The following is an 18,120-nucleotide window of genomic DNA, read 5'->3' on the forward strand; positions in this document are numbered from 1 at the left end:
GGGCGTAGTAGAAAAAAGGCTACATAAGAATGTTGTAACAAAAGAAATGAATATTCACTTAAAGTCATTAATTTCATAAGCAATAGTCTGGTTTTTGTATAACAGTATCCCATGAATCTTATCAGTCCTTGTCATATGTGAAACAAATATACAGACGTTGATGAGAAGAATATTTGGCGTGTGAAATACAGAAAACATCATAAAGCTAAGAGGAACCAAGAAATACTGATTGCTATGTACTTCTTGGAAACTGACTTGCCGAGATGTATAAAAATTACTTGTCAGGAATACAGTAAAATAATAAAACATATGATCAAATCAAGCAAACAGTCTCCTGCGCAAGAAAAACACTGACGCTTGACAGAAAACACATACTTGGAGAAATAAAAAAAACAGAGAAATATCACTAGGAAAATATCAAAGACGGTTACAAGCTAAAATCAGTGAAAACAACAGACAAGAAACTGACTTTAAGAAAAGTCGAATGAAATTTTTTGGTCATCTCAACAGGCTACAAGAAAAGCGACTGACAAAAAGGATGATCGACTACGCAGCATCACTTAAGAACGCAATACCATGACTGAACGAAATTCAGAAAGACCTCAACGACGCAAACGTAAGACCAACCGATATTTTAGGAAGATGAACCTTCAGACGCAAAGTAGACATATGGTGTTACATCGGAGTAGCCAAAACAACAACAGTACAGACAAAAGTCATCGGAATTACGTAAACAAGCTTTCTTAGAAAGAATGAAAAGCTTTCCGAACAACAAGAAGGACCTAAAGAAAAGTTGACTAAGTTACTTGCTAAACGTCTTCCATTTACTGGATGAACTCATTAATAATAATAATAATAACAAATAAGAACTTTCATTAGCACAGATTTGAGGAAAGAGACAAACTAAATATAAAATACATCTTACAGTAGACACAAAACTGAACATTTCAGCACTAAGAAGCTTAGAATGCAATACGATTTTGAACAATAGGCTAGGGCAGTAGTTAACCAAGCGTGTTGGCGCTATCACATTATTCAACCCATTGAAATTGAATTTTAGACAAGTACTGAACACTTGATCAACAACTATGGAGAATATCATACAAAAGATTTGTTTGAAATTAAGTAAAAAGTAATTGTCATGTGAGCATAATAACTAAAATATCGACAGTTCTCCTAGATTAAGCAAACACAATTTAGAATGATATTTTCTCTCTGTAACGGAGTGGGCGCTGATACTAAACTTCCTGGATGATTAAAACTGTGTGCCGGACCGAGACTCGAACTCGGGACCTTTGCCTTTCAATTGCAATACTTCTTGGAAACCCAATGAATGAGTGTTACAACAAATGGCTCGCCTAATCACAGGGCTCGAATATTTGTACGTTATAAAAATTCTAGTTTCAAAGATGTGAAGTAAAATATACTGACTTTGTCGCCATGTTATGTAATAAGAGGGACAGTGGCGAAGAAACTGTGGCAGAAGTGCGGTGATACACTACGATAACCACATAATACACAGTGATAATCTTCAGACTTGCTACCTCATTTATTCAGGCGTTATGCTTTTTGCACATTAATAAACAGCGAAGTAATGATAACACAATTTTGAGCAAATGACAGCTAAACTTGTACACAAACAAAGAATCGCTACGAAATGATCAAATTATATTTCTAAAAAACTGTATAAGTAATTAAACTATATAGGTGATCGTAACAATAGTGTATAGGCGTACCATCAGACCCTACAGTTACAAATTTGTTAACATAAACATCGGACAAGCATGATGAGAGAAATTAATGTCGTGACGGATCAAAGCTACTAGAACCGAAATTTCGATGTTTTTTACACTGCCCTGGAGCCAAACAGATTCTGAATAACAAGAAAAACTGATGTAGGTTCGGACACATATGAATCACACTACGTAAAGAGAATTTTTTAATATATTGGTGGATACTAAGTGGCGGTGTACGAACGCTGGGAAGGAGTGTAACTATCCTGTTCTGTTATTTCTGGAATATTATAACAAATTCACACCTGTTGTTTTCTTCATATAGAGTACCTAAGCTATATCGTGTCGAAGGTTAATGATATTGTTCCTACGAAGAGTGCTACTGATCAGCAAAATTCTTTTTATTGCTCCTACAATTGCAGTTTTCAGTCCAATATGGAATATACAAGTTCCATCCAGTATATAGTGCATACATTAAAGATTAATTGGGCTGAATCTTTTCAGTTGTAATGACTCAAAAAATATAGAGTTACAGTTAAAATAACATATTTTACTGAAACAATATGTTTGATGTTCTATTCTTTGTCTTTACATTTTAAAATACTGATCATGGATCATATAAAGCTAAGCCATCGTAGTATAGTGACATGCAAGGCACCTGACTGTTAGTCGTTTGCAGTTCTCACAGCAGGTGTCTGCAGTTCTCACTAGTTGAAAGTTACTCGGATTCTGATAGGTCCCGTAAGCATATCTGGGCCGGCACTCCCCATCCTGCAGTGCCCCGTACGCACGGCTCGCTTGTAGCGGTATCTTAGCAGAAGGTTCACCAAGAAAATCGCTGAAGGATGAAGGCATAGTCACGTGAGTTCTACTGGGTTAATAAGTGGGAACGGCAGAGCCTGTGAATCGAGTGAGATGGCGCAACGGCTACCATACTATACTCACATTCGGGCGGACCAAGTTTCTGCTCCGCATCCAGCCATCCAAGCTAAAGTTTTCCATGGCTTTTCTAAATCTCCTAAGGTAAGTACCGGAACAGTTTCTTTTAAGTAAAGGCTTGTTTATACCTATCGATGGTACATTAATGACAAGCTACGACCTTCGCTCTTTTGGAATCTCTACAATTATTTAAAAAGCTTGAATTTCATTTTTCTTTCATTTCGGTCACTTCTGGTTATGTATTAAACGTGTAGTTGGTTGGAAGATTCCGAAGTTCTCAAGGTAAACATCTCGTAAGGGAGTACGTGATTTCTAAAATTGTGGTCATAAGCAGACAGATACTTGTCATGTGGAATAATAGACGTGGAGGGATGAAAACATTCAGTCAACCTAAGGCTGTTCCCATTGTATTCACTCACCAGTGTTCCAGTGTTTTCGAATATTTTTTTGAGAGATACGCCGATGTCAGTCGCATGAACCTATGATTAGCTACGATTTGCTGCATCATTGCTGTCAGTTAGTACAAGTAAATCTTCAGTACTTTAAAATAAATCCAAATCATTTCGGTCGATGCAATACCGTTGGCATGAGAGACATAGTATCTGCAGGAAGACCCCGTTGCTGCTTTGCCTCTGATGTATTTGCCTCTGATTTCTTCGCCTCTGGCCTGATGGTGCACTGCAGCATGTAGGCTGGCCTCCCTCACACTGTGGTAGTCGTCGTTTACTTCGGACATGAAAGACACAGAGACTACTGTAGTATATATGCCGTCTCGTCATATTAGTCACTAGATCACTCATGAGTGCCTTTTCCCACAGAAGCACGCGAATCGTAAACAACTACTACTGGACCATGGTATCAGTGTAATTGGCCGTTATACACGGTGAATTTACAGCAGAAAAGTGCAGTGGTGGCTGAGGAAACCACACCATAATATCAACAGTTTCAGATCACTACTGGTGCACACAGTATGAATCCTGACTACACCACGAGTAATGAAATGCCAGCCGAAGCTCCCTAAGCCCCCAAATGCAATCATATTGTGGTCGTCTTACACTATTCAGTTTCCCAAATATGGTACACCTTGATGATAATACTGATTGATTTTGTGAGCCCTATACTTCAGATCTTCTCATGCATTACCTTGCAGTTATGTTAAGTCATTACTGTTTTGCGTTGTCATCCGCCCCCCCCCCCCAACTTGTATGAGAAAGTAGTAAGCCTTTACGAAGGAAGTGAGTCTCTTTACACTCAGTTGTACACTGATATTTGTTTAACTATGTCCTTCCTACGTCGCTTTCGTGTAATTTAATCCAGTATGCGCATCTCAATGTGAGATTCACAAAGGTGGCTGGTAACTATAGGTCGCTCGAGCAGTTTGCCAACTAGTAACAAAACAGAGGAGAATACAGAAATGTGTTTGGTCAGGAAGATACTAGCGGGCAGAGTGTAAAGATTCTATATTCTCATTTACAGCTAGTTATATGGAACTGATTTAAATGTCTCAAATAAGTTCATGAACTATTACTGTGCAAACATGGGGTTGAATTTTTGTATCTTTCATGATTTGCTAGGAGTTGAAGGTCGGTGGCTTTGTTCAGTTATGACCTCAGATAAAGAGTGTCAGTAAACAAGTTCATTTCTTCATTTGGTCTATAGCAAATGCTTGCATCTTCAGCATTTATGTAGTACACATGTTGATTTTAAAATTAGAGCTGATTTCTTTCATGGAACAGACGGATCCTTTCTGTACAAAATAGGCATTTTAATGTACACTCGACAGCAAAAAAAGTGGGTCACGTCTGAATTCCAACGTGTAGGCTGCACATGAATGTATGCAACCAACTTAGCATGTCTGTGTTGCACATCGTCAGAACCTTCCACAGTACAGTCGTTGTAAGATACACAATGGGTACCGCTAGGGACTACTAGAGAACATCTGTCTTTATGACAGTCCGTCCAGATGTAAAGTAACACCATGATAGTACAGAAGAGCTCAGACAGTCCTTAACGTTTGTGAACTAAACTTAATAACAATAAGTGACATTTCAAACGTTATGGGGCAACCAATTTTGTCACATAATTCGTTCAGTAATCCCTAGGCACAATTAAATATTTGAGACAGTATATAGATTTATAAAGTTGTTTGCCAATTGAAAACAAGTTCTACGCTGTCTAAAAGGCTTTCCCAACACATGCTGAACGTCGTTCAACGTTCAACGGGCAGTGGTTTCGCATCAACTTTATGTAATACTAAGCAGTTAAAAGAAAATGTGATTAACGGCGGCAAGCACTCAATGGAAATCCCAACATTAACAGCGAATCACACATAATATCATTGTTCACATCACTCATCAACAGTTGCTTGTACACAAAGTTGTTCTTTAAATGACATGACCAACGTCTTCGTTCGGAATCCGGATGCAAACCCAGAACGTAAAGCCATTGTTAACCAAGCAAAGCTTTGTGCCTTATCGAGACTCGATCACTAGGCAGAAAGAGACGTCAAATATTGACGCTTGCACCAGTATCAGTTATCAATTGTCAACTTGAACGTAAATGACGATAATGTTTGTACGAAATCAGGAACCCTAACATGACAGTTACCTTCTCGGCATGACGACAGAAGTTTTATTGCCTGACCGGGATTCGAACCCGGCGCCTACCGCCGTTGTTGTCTAACCAGGAACAGACGAGAAATGTCCAATGTTGACCCAGCATTAGCGAGATGTGCGCACATTGAACTAGAAATAAGGCGACGAAAACGTGTATGCTGAGTGAGAGTCGAACGCCGCACACATGGTTATGAAGACACGTTAATAAGCAAATTCTTATTCAGTAGTAGCTAGGAGTAGCATGTTTCGTTGCAAACCTTATGGCCTTTCTCATCCCTAGTAACTTGTTGCCTAATATCTGCGATATCATGGTGTTAATTTACAAGTGGATTGACTGCCGTAAAGAGCAATGTTCTCTAGTAGTCGTGTATCATTGAGATGTAAATGAAGTGCCTCAGCAGAAAGTAATTTCCGTCGTGCAGAACGTATTGTTCAAAAATGGCTCTGAGCACTATGGGACTCAACTGCTGTGGTTATCAGTCCCCTAGAACTTAGAACTACTTAAACCTAACTAACCTAAGGACATCACACACATCCATGCCCGAGGCAGGATTCGAACCTGCGACCGTAGCAGTCGCACGGTTCCGGACTGCGCGCCTAGAACCGCGAGACCACCGCGACTTTCAGAACGTGTTGTTTCAGAGACACAGGGTACATGTTATAAGTGCACAAAATGTGTATTATATACTACGTATATACTATTATTTGGAGAAGCTGCCGCCAAATCTGTTTACTTTTACATTCCGCTTAGTTGTCGTGGTTGAATACACGTTTTCTTAAGGCCACATCTAATGCAGAGCGCTTACAAAAAAGAGAAGGTTTCCTGCGTCATGCTATTGCTAGCTAGGTGAAATATTTTGTGGTAGCTATGTTTAAAATGCATGTATTTTTGAATGTATTGCTCGTCAAATATTTGAATGAATCGTCAACTGTAGGTGTGCCTGCACATGTTATAGCATAATAGCTGTAGCTGCGTTACTTTATACTAGAGACTTGGATAGGTTAGGGGTAGCTTTTGATCCCTCAAGGGGTGATCGTGGCCTTGCGGCCCGGGTCTGTACTACCCGCGCCTGGCGAGCTACGGGCCAGCCAAGCTGGCCAATGCGATACGGAAGTGAGCGAGCTGGCGGTGGCGTTGGTGGGCAACAGCCCGGGACAAGCCAGCAGGGCTGCGCCGCATGCCTCTGCCGCTCCGTTTGACGTAAATATGTTTACCTCCTCTCCTGACAGCAGTATAAGAGGGGCAAGCAGAAATACACATCAGCCTGTCTGCCGTAATGGCTCACTGGGAGAGGTCTATTCGAGATAGAGTCGCCGCTCTCATTGAAGAAGGAGGATGTTCCACCAGAGAAGCTGGCAGACAGTATGGCGTACCACATACCACTGAAACGAGATGGAGGATCTACCTTGAAAGGGGCACCACGAACAGGGCTCCTGGCTCAGGAAGGAAGAGAGTGAGCTCACAGCAGAAACACAGGGACCTAGTGCCTAGGAACACAGGAAATCCCTTTCTGTACGCGAAGCAGTTGGGACCGGGTAACCAACTTCCCCAGCTCCAGTGACACGATTCGCCGAAGGCTGAGGGACGCTGGACTGCGTACACGACGATCCGCCGTGAAACAAGAGCTCAGCGAAGACAACTTTTTATACCGGCTAGCATTTGCGGAGTTCCATGTGAGGGCGTCGTAGGACAACATCATTTTCACTGTTGAGAAGGTGGTTTCCACCAGTAACGACGGTCCACGAATCGTTAACAGGCCGCAAGGGACTCGCCATCGACGCAAATATGTAACCACGACGAGAAGAAGTGGCCGGCTATCTGTTACCTGCTGGGGTGGGAATTCTTCACTGGATAGAAGGAACTCTTGACAGCGTGCAGTATGTCCACATATTGGAAAATGTGATGCTTCCGTCAGTGCGAATGCTGTTCGCCGAAGGGGACGTCACATTGCAAGGGGACTATTCTCCCATTAACAAGTCTGCATTTGTTCAGCAGTGGCTCTCCACGATTGGCGTCCACGTCATGGAGCGGCAGCCACGGGCAGCTGAGGTGAACCCCATGGAAAACATGTGGGCCGAGGTCGTCAGAACATTAACGGAGAAGTGACCACGAAACCAACCAACTACTGCGGACGCTCTTTTGGACTGCGTCCTGGAAGCCTGGGAGGAAGTTGAATCTTCAGGCTGTTACGTCCGACGGCTTATACATTCTATGTCAAGACGCTTTTTAGAAGTCCTTAAAACGTTTTGTTGTGTCTTCTTTTTCGTCATTTCTCCTCATTGGGAGCTTTTGGAAGATCACGTGGCAACAGAAAAGATACAATATGGGTTAGTTTTCCTTTGAGTTGCCTTTTTAATTCAAGTGAGTTTCCTTTGAATATACAGTTTGTTAAATATTCTATTTTTATTTCATTTATAACCTGTCTAGATACTTACAAACTAATCAGCGTAGATGAACTCTGTCACAGTAGATTTTGTTATTTCAAATACATCTCTCTCTTCCTCTCCATCCGTGAATACACTCTGTGTCTTCCACACAATACTCAAACGATTTCATATTAAGTTTACTCGTTGTTAATATCTCCTCTATTCTCTCCCACACACGCTCTCTCTCTCTGACACTGTCGCAGCTAGTGCCCTCCTATTCAATTCCCCCAAAACTTTTATAAACAAATCTAGCGGTTTCCATTGACGCTACAATTTCTGTTTTAATTGCTGCTGCCTTAATCTCTATCACACCTCTCGACCCCTATGAATCTGTACTCTGTGATCTCCCCTCCCTTACAACCCATTCTTCGTTCTGTAAACAGTCCTTCCTTATCTCTCGGCCCTAAGATAAAACGAACTGTTGCACGCTTCTAAGAAAGCAATACTCTGCAAGTATTTCACCCTTATATTTTGCACTTCCCAGGTTCCGCCCTCCTTCCTGTTAGCCGTCCCTTGACATCTGCACCTACATGTAAATGAATACTCTGCAATTCATAAGTATGTTCTTGGCTAGGGGCTCTGTGGTCTGGTGGATTAATCTTGTATTGATGTATAAAACGTGTAGGTTAACATCTGACGTCAGGCGTAGGTTTGTAACGCACACAAGTAACTCTCCTGCACCCCTAGTAACGCCAAGTGCAGAACGCCAGTAAGCTTCGTAGTTCAATATCGGCAGTAAAGATAAGATCAGTTCGCTGCCGACTATGGCAGAGCGGCATTCGTTTGAGCCGTAGTAAACTAGAAAACGTATTTCATTTAATGAACCAATGACCATGTAAGTTCACAAGCTCGTACTTTATTTGAAACTGAGACGTTGAAAATTGTGCTGCTGGACTGGTATTCGAATTCGATTTCACTGTGTTCCCCAAGATTGCAAACTCTTCTAGGCCTCCTCGAAAACACCTATCTGGTTTCGAATCCTGATCAGCACAAAATATTCATTATTTCATTTCAAGCCCTATCATGTGCACTCCGAACTACCAGTGAAAAACAGTTGCATTTTCAACGTCTCTTCGTGCGTTGTCAGTTGTAACGTGTTCGTTTCAACTCACAGCCACATGATGAACTTTTTATCACAACATTGCAAGATCAAACGTTTCCTTACATCTTTTCTAGTTCAAACATTCCTCTCCATCCTACTGGCGAAAACGGATATGGGTTTGACGTTATGTTCGTTGTGATCACCAACTACGATATATTGTGGATGCAACTTCTAAAAACAAAAATGTGTGTGAAATCTCGAGGGACTTAACTGCTAAGGTCATCAGTCCCTACGCTTACACACTACTTAACCTAAATTATCGTAATAACAAACACACACACCCATGCCTAAGGGAGGACTCGAACCTCCGCCGGGACCAGCCGCACAGTCCATGACCGCAGCGCCCTAGACAGCTCGGCTAGCTTCAACTTCTAGCCAGCAGAGTATTTTCCAACATATCATTGAAAGTACAAACATGCCACTCCTAGCTATTATTGGGAAAGAATTTGATAGTTAAAGTGTCTTCATAACCAAGTGTGCGGGGTTTGAATTCCATTCAGCACAGAACTTTTCGTCGCCAGATGTCTAGCTAAACATGCGCACATCTCGCTACTGGTGAACCAACAATAGCCAGTTATCGTCTGTTCCTGTCTAGAAAACGACGGCACTAGATGCTGGGTTTGAATCCCAGTCAGGCAAAAACAATTCTATCGTCATTTAAGATTCCAACATCTCGTTATTGGTGAAAACATTTGATATTTAACTTCTGATTTTACATACTCGTTAACAACCCGATTAGGTGCTTGGTTCGTATCCCTGTCACAAGCTCTACATGATGGCATTTCAATTTTAAACGTGAGCACAGTTTGTTCCTTGTGAATGACACCATATTAAACGTAGCTGGGGATAGTTCCCAGGTAGGTAACTGTTATGACAGGATTCCCAGTTCAGTGCAAACATTTTCGTCATTTATTTTCAGGATCTGAATTGATAACTGATACTGGTGCAAACGTCTATACTTCACGTCTCTTTATGCCTAGTGCTCGGTTCTCAATAAAGCGCAAACAAAGCTTAGCTTAGTTAGCAATGGCTATAGGTGCTGGGTTTGAATCCAGGTCTAGAACGACGACACTGGTCATGTCATTTAAAGTTCAAACTCGTGTACACGTGTTACGAGAACAATGATATTACTGGTGATTCGCTGTTAATGTTGAGATTTCTGTAGAGTGCTTGTTGCCGTTAATCGCGTTTTTTCACTGGTTCGTCCAATTTCCAGTTTCCAGAGCCACTCGCCGTTGAGCGACGTTCAGCACGTGGATGGAAAACTTTTTCGAGAGTGAAAAACTTTTTCCAACTGCAGTACAGCTTTGTAATTCCATATACTGTCTCAAGTATTTAATTCTGACTAAGGGTTACTGTACGATATATGTAAAATAATCCGTTTTCTCAGACCTTTTGGAATGTCACTTGTTGTAAGGTTAGTTTATGAGTGTTACTGGGGTCTCATCGCTAAGAACGTGTTTTCTAATATGTTTTGTATGACGATATTAGTTGACGCTTAGACTGACTGCCATAAAGACCTTTGGTCTCTAGTAGTCTCTTGCGGTACCCATTGTGTGTAGTGAAACGACTGTACCCCACGAGGTTTTGGTGTTTAGAGGACCTGCAACACAGCTATGTTATGTTGGCTGTATTCAGCAATGACCCAATTTTTTTGCTGCCAAGTGTACGTTTTACTCAGAATTCTTATAAATTCAGTTCTTATCTAATAGCTTCATAGAATTAAATTTGCAGTATAGAACGAATACTAACATGTGTGAAGTATTTATCTTGATTTTCGTAATGTGTAATTTAATGAATATTTTTGACGCTTGGGACTTGATTAGGGTTGAACCATTAGGGTTGAGCCATTAGGGTTCAGCCACGACTTCTCCTCTGACTTTGCAGTAGACTTGGTAGCACCTGTCAGTAGTGGAAAATCATTTAAATTTCTTCTTTTTTTGTATGAATTACGCTATTTTCTATCCTCAACCCATGGCCACGCGGGGTAGCAGCGCGGTCAGAGAGGCCTTGAAACGGTCCCTGCCCTCCCCATTCCATCGGAGGTTCGAGACCTCCCTCGGGCATAGGTGTGTCTGTTGGCCTTAGCATAAGTTAGTTTAAGTTAGGTTAAGTAGTGTGTAAGCTTAGGGACCGATGATCCCAGCAGTTTGGTCCTAAGACCTTACCACAAATTTCCAAATTTCCTTATCCCCATGTTCTTTTCTGTGCATATCCATGCCCTCCCCAACCAGATGGTCATGTTAGGCAATGCATGTAAATGGCTACATTCTCATTGTTGATACATTGTGAAATTTATTTTCTGAGTGTGTTCTTTGTGTGTTTGCAGTCAGATCAACCAGGACAAAAATAATTTGAATTGATTACTTCAAAGAAATCCAAGTCTTGTACAATTCCAGCAAATATTTAATGCAATACTAAATAATAAGATAGGTTTTAATGGGTAAATTAGACTTGGTAGTCAGGTTTTCCTTTAGCGTGATTTGAGTGAGCAAAATTTTGTCAGTTAGGTTTCATAAAGTACATTAACAGGTTCAAATCAGGATATCTAGTCTATTAATTTATGTAAGAACATAAAGACAAGTAAAGGAATTAAAGCAAAGTTTTGTAAAACGACCGAAACCAGTTTAGGCAGTGTAGACAGATGTAGTTAACAACTACGGTATGTTTCACGTAGCCGCGTCTGCCAGTACACCTATTTCCATGGCGAGACCGCCGAGTAGGAAATTTTCACGTAGATGGGGGCGCGAACAGTCGTCCATAAAGACGAATACCTCGAAAATATGATTCCGATATGGTTTCACTATCGGTCGGAGGATGGAATTCACGTATCTTATAGCCGTTATGGCGCCTTCCATGACCACCAGCGGCGTACGTCGGCCCCACAGAATGCTACCCCGAAACACCTTGCTGCATTCGCTGGACAGTGTGCCTAAGGCGTTCAGCCTGACACTCATCGGTGAAGAGAATGTGATGCCAATCCTGAGCGTTCCATTTGGCATATTGTTGGGAACATCTGTACCCCGCTGCACGGTGTCGTGGTTGCAAAGATGGACCTCGCCGTGGACGTCGGGAGTCAAGTTGTGCATCAAGCAGCCTATTGCGCACAGTTTGAGTTGTAACACGACATCCTGTGGCTACACGAAAAGAATTATTCAAAATGGTTGCTGTCAGGGTTCCTCCGAGCCATTATCCGTAGGTAGCGGTCATCCATTGCAGCAGTAGCCCTTGAGTGACCTGAGCGAGGCATGTCATCAACAGTTCCTGTCTCTCTGTATCTCATCCATGTCTGAACAAGATCGGTTTGGTTCACTCTGAGACGCCTGGACACTTCGCTTGATGAGAGCCCTTCCTGGCACAAAGTAACAATGTGGACGCGATCGAACCGCGGTATTGACCGTGTGGGCATAGTTGAACTATAGACAACAAGAGCCATGTACATCCTTCCTGGTGGAATGACTGGAACTGATCGGCTGTCGGACACCCCTCATCCAATAGGTGCTGCTCTTTCATGGTTGTTAACATCTTTGGGCGGGTTTAGTGACATCTCTGAGAGTCAAAGGGACTGTGTCTGTGATACAATATCCTCAGTCAACGTCTGTCCTCAGGATTTCTGGGAACCATGGTGATGGAAAACTTTTTTGATGTGTGTTAATTGCTCGCTCCATGGCCGTGTATTTCATGTTTAGTTACACTTTCGTAATCGTGAAGGTATTCGTAGCGGATTCTGTTAATTGAAGTGTCTGTTTTATTGAAGGATGATCATTGGTAAAAGTAAAGTGACTATAAATCCACTGAAGGCTTGTAAGAAAAGGAGAAATGTTGGAAAGCCAAATGTAGGTGTTTATATCTCAAACAATAAAGACGACAACCAAGTGTGTGAACCTAACATTTTTGGTACACCTGCTCATTGCAATTAAAATGAGAAGGAAAGTACTTCGATGAGGAAGCTTGTTCAGTTAGTAAAAAGTTTAATGTTTCAAGAGCGAATCGGATTTGAATTAAATATTTGATACGTCATTTCTCAAAGGATTTTTTTGCAAAACTATGTAAGACGTACTTAATGCTGTGAAGTCGCTCTGGAACTCTCTATAAAAAGCACATAGAACTTTCCAGTGAAATTGGATCTGAAGTTTGTTAAGTGTTAATACATGAACACTGTTTGGCACAGTGCTGCAGTAACTCTAAATGAGGAAAATGGCAGCATAATCTATGAAAATAACAATAGATTTGTTTATGTCTTGCGTACGGTTGGTAGGGGTGCTACTGCCGGTGTAGTTTTCTGTGGCGTGATGAATCTTCCAAGTATACGAACTATAATAGATTTATACAGTATAAAGTGGAAGATGTCTGTATAGGATCTATGATGAAAGCTGTGGAAGAGGCAGTAATAGAAATCAGCGGTAATGGCTTGACTGCGGCATTCGATGCTACCTTGCACAAATGGGAACAAACATCATGATGTAGTATCCGCCACCAGTATGTCTGCAGGGAAAGTTTTACATGTAGCAGTAATACCTAAATACTATAGGTGTCTACAATAAAAGTAAAGGTTCACATGAAAATAATTGCACAGCTAACTATAGTTCGAACCAGCGTCCGCAGCGATTGCTCGGTTCCAGACTGCAGCGCCTAGAACCGCACGGCCACTCTGGCCGGCTCGATGAGATGAAGAAGGTTGTTTGGACTCCTGTTTTCATACTTTTTCAACCGATGAAAATCCCCATCAGTACTTCTGTAAAAAAGGAGAAAACAGTTGGCTAAGTACAACAAGGGTTTGCTAAAAGGTAAAGTGTGTAATCACAGATATAGCCTGTCTCATGCAGCAATGAAGGTGATAAAACCTATTTTCTAAGACGGAGCAGCACCTAAACTGTTGAAAAAATGTTTTAATGGTAAAACTCAAAACCCCAATGTAAATGTAAATCATGTTATATTATCAAGAATCCCCAAGACTGTGTTTGTTGGATTAAGAACATTACACTTTGGTGTGTATGATGCTGTTGCTACTTCCAACGATGGCAACGTTGAAGACGCAAAGTATTTAGAAATATGGGAATGAAGATACGTTTCAACATGGTACAAACGATGCTTGCTTTAGACAAGTAATGTTTTCGGGCTGCGACAGGACTCAAAATAGCCTAGAAACACAAGTCAGAGTAAACAGCAGGAGGACAAAGAGTAAGCTACAGCAGGAATTTGCAGAAGATGATGATAATCCACCCTATGTACCGGGTATGCAGTAAAAAGGTAATCCGCTCGATTCCCAACAGATTTATTTTTTTCATACAAATTATATGTTTTCTCAGAATCTACCAAACTAATTTGCTTCAGATTTTCAGGAAACATTACACAGTTCCTTATGCGCAACTGAACACACCGTTTTTCCAAAACCCTGTATACTGTTGAAATAAAAACAAGAATGGCACAAGAAAGTAGTGAATTTTCATTACAATAGGAAATATTATTCCTTGAATTCAAATTTTGAAAAATCCCGGTGTTAAGCTGTAGTCAAAACTCCAATAAATAACCTGTAAAAATTTCAACTCCCTAGCTCAAATACGTTTTGAGAAAACATGTATTTTATAAGCGCAATTTTAACATTGGAAACACAGGGCTTTCCAGAGACCCATCAAATGTTGATCCACCCAATAACACATAGATTCTGCGTAGCTTGAATTCGACAAGTCCTTCGTAGGTTTCTGCAGGTATATGTGACCAAATATCTGCGCACGGATTACCCAAAACTCATAGATTAAAGGGTCAGTTGTTTGTGGACAAGTACTAGCCGCCAGATAGCGTCGTAGATGTATTACGTTAGGTTCTGGTTAGGTGAATCTGTTGCCCAAGACAACAATGTGAGTTCACCATCATCTCGTAAAATCGCTCCGGCACGATTCTTGCATTATAACACGGACCGTTACTGTGCCGGAAAATTCCCCAACACTGCTGCCAACATTAGTACTGTACACTATGGTGTGGTCCACACAGCGTCGTTCTACACAACAAACTCTCGTAAATAGCGAAACATGGCTGTGATTTAAATACCTGGCACTCCTTAATGGTTCAAATAGCTCTGAGCACTATGCAACTTAACTTCTGAGGTCACCAGTCGCCTAGAACTTAGAACTAATTAAACCTAACTAATATAAGGACATCACACACATCCATGCCCGAGGCGGGATTCGAACCTGCGTTCGTAGCCGTCTCTCGGCTCCAGACTGCAGCGCCTAGAACCGCACGGCCACACGGCCGGCGGCACTCCTTATCTCTTGCTTGTGCAGGCATTACTAAATAACTGGATATTTAAGTTTGGTGTGCCTGAGACCATAATTACGGACCAGGGTACGAAGTTTGTCTCGGATTTAATTAAACAACTATGCTGCGTATTGCGTAGTCCGTTTCATCCGCAGGCCGGTGAGAGAACCGAGAGAGTGCATGAGACAATTGCAAAGATGTTGAGGTACTACATAGGTTCCAAACACGACGATTGGGACGCCTACGTACAGTGTACCTAAAATGTAAAGATTCATTCTGCAACTGTCTTGTCGCCATCTCCCTTAGAAGTTTTTAATTCCTAAATTTTGACCAGATGATGAGGCGGTGAGGTAGTTTTCCTGAAGAATTAGGGAAGTTTGAAGGAAGGTACTAAGCGCTATAAGGCCAGGAATAACTGAACAGACGCATGGGCAAATTGTAGTAATACCGCGAGGGGCAATGAGTAACGGACACTAGTCGCTATCCGTCAAAGGGGAAAATGACGAAATTGTTAACAAAATTCCAGGTCGTAGAGATGAACTCATTGGTCAACTTGAAGATACAGTTCCTCACAATAGTAGTATAAAACCGTTTAAGGGAATGATAGAGGCGATACATGAATTATTGGCAACCAACCAGGAGATGGAAGTTGTAAAGGGGTAAAAAGAAGGAAGCTGGAATAGGTAACTCAAAGTGCATGGTGTGCCTTATAGATAAAAGAGTGTAAGTAAGTTGTATAATTGTTATTTGTTGGAGGAATTCTGGTTTAGTATATCAGGGAGTATGTATTTTTATTTACATAGGGATATTTCTTTTTTTTGCGGAGTTGTTAGTTTTTCATATCGTTATTAACTGATATTATTCTTTTGTAGAGTCTGCTTCCTCGTTACGAGAGATGAGGTGATAGTGTAATTTCGAATAAATTTACTTTACTTCATCCCATAAAACAGATCTCAAGATGCTCACTATAGATCGAAACCAGTAGACCAAGACAAAAAATTTTGACCATAATGGTGAAGTAAAGGATATATTCGCGTCAGTGTTTAAATCGCAACCATGACTCAGCTTATGAGAGTAATTTTGTTCTACTGGTGGCGAAAAGGCAAAGGACATCCTAGGGAACAAGTGTGGTCGTGCTGTTGCTATACGTCTGCAAGGGCGAGGCTGGGGAGGGAACGGTTATTCAAACTCTAGAATCGGATGTGAAGCACTAGAGCCGGACGGATGTGTGGTTTACTAGTCATAAATGGACGCTATAAACGATAGTGGAGATATGCCAGATTAGGAATGAGTTGTGTAGGTTGGAGGATGCCGTTTCGGAACTGTGTAAGGAGACACAAGAGAATAAAATATTTAGGGAGATAAAGGGATAGTACCATGTGTTGCAGTTCACTTACAGTAAATTATGGGTCCTGTAGCAACAGTTGGTGGAAGAGGTTCCTCAAGGTAGGAGTCGATTAAAGTGGGACTGGATAAATGCTGGAGGAAACTTGTTAAAGACTATATTCTGAGCAGCGGACGAAGAAGAAATGCAGGAGTTAAATAGCACTGTTTTTCATTTTCAGCACATGGTAAGTTCTGTGAAGTTTGGTGTGGAGTGGCACACAATTCGGTTAACGAATAAGGGGTGTTTAATAACACGAGACTAGTACGGGAATTAGATACAGAGCTAACACGTTGCGCTAGTGAAACGAAGGAAATTCTGAATTACGTTTTGTAGCGATTTGGAGAAAATACAGAATCAATTGAGTACGTTACAGAACCAATTGAATGTAGCGAGGGTACTGCGTGGGCTAGCGGACCAGCTTGGGGATGCTATGACTGAAGTGGCGATAATTCAGGAGCCGATGTTTCATGCGGTGAACGGGCCACTTAGTTCCATGTTGGTTACCCCAAGAGAATTCATGATGGGACTGCAACTGGCGGAAAGGCTGTTTCCCACGAAGCTTATAGCCAAATTGTCACAGGAAAACGTGGTATCGTTCTTCCATATAGCTACGGTCGAGATGGAAAGAGATGGAGCCATTCGGCATACATTGGTTCATGTACCTGTTGCGGGAAGAATCTCGGAATTTCAATGCTACACCATTCACTTTTGACAAAGCGAAATGGGAGATATTGTGGAGGATAAGGGACGTATTGTTGTCGCAAACGACAGACAGCCTCACTTGGTCATGTCAACGCTAGTGTTGCAAAGGTGCGTACCATGGTGGCCAAGTACAGACTGATATGAGGACGTCTGGAGCGAGTTGCTTTCTGGAGGATGTGATGGGATGAGTTGTGAGAAGGAGCTTTCGACACCCCTAACGTACGTTCAGAGGATATCCTTTCTTTCAGGAAGGCTACTTCTGCATGGTTCCCGGGTTCGATTCCCGGCGGGGTTAGGGATTTTCTCTGTCTGGTGATGACTGGGTGTTGTGTGATGTCCTTAGGTTAGTTAGGTTTAAGTAGTTCTAAGTTCTAGGGGACTGATGACGATAAATGTTAAGTCCCATAGAGCTCAGAGCCTTTTTTTTTGCATGGTTCGCAGGAGAGCTTCTGTAAAGTTTGGAAGGTAGGAGACGAGGTACTGGCAGAAGTAAAGCTGTGAGGACGGGGCGTGAGTCGTGCTTGGGTAGCTCAGTTGGTAGAGCACTTGCCCGCAAAAGGCAAAGGTCCCGAGTTCGAGTCTCGGTCCGGCACACAGTTTTAATCTGCCAGGAAGTTCCATATCAGCGTACACTCCGTTGCAGAGTGAAAATCTCATTCTGGAAACATCCCCCAGGCTGTGGCTAAGCCATGTCTCCGCAATATCCTTTCTTTCAGGAGTGCTAGTTCTGCAAGGTTCGCAGGAGAGCTGCTGTAAAGTTTGGAAGGTAGGAGACGAGGTACTGGCAGAAGTAAAGCTGTGAGGACGGTGGGTGAGTCGTGCTTGGGTAGCTCAGTTGGTAGAGCACTTGCCCGCGAAAGGCAAAGCTCCCGAGTTCGAGTCTCGGTCCGGCACACAGTTTTAATCTGCCAGGAAGTTTCACACATGGAGCTGTCAAACTACACACCGTGGTGGACA

At 41.9% G+C, this 18,120-nt stretch overlaps 1 non-coding gene across 1 annotated transcript; it reads left to right on the forward strand.

Annotated features, from left to right (window-relative positions):
- Nucleotides 1-17,681: 17,681 nt before the first annotated feature.
- Trnal-caa (transfer RNA leucine (anticodon CAA)) lies at nucleotides 17,682-17,756 on the forward strand. The gene has a single exon. It is a non-coding gene; the product is annotated as a tRNA-Leu (tRNA).
- Nucleotides 17,757-18,120: the final 364 nt, after the last annotated feature.

Source organism: Schistocerca gregaria, chromosome 1 (genome assembly GCF_023897955.1).
Source record: "Schistocerca gregaria isolate iqSchGreg1 chromosome 1, iqSchGreg1.2, whole genome shotgun sequence".
NCBI lineage: Eukaryota > Metazoa > Arthropoda > Insecta > Orthoptera > Acrididae > Schistocerca > Schistocerca gregaria.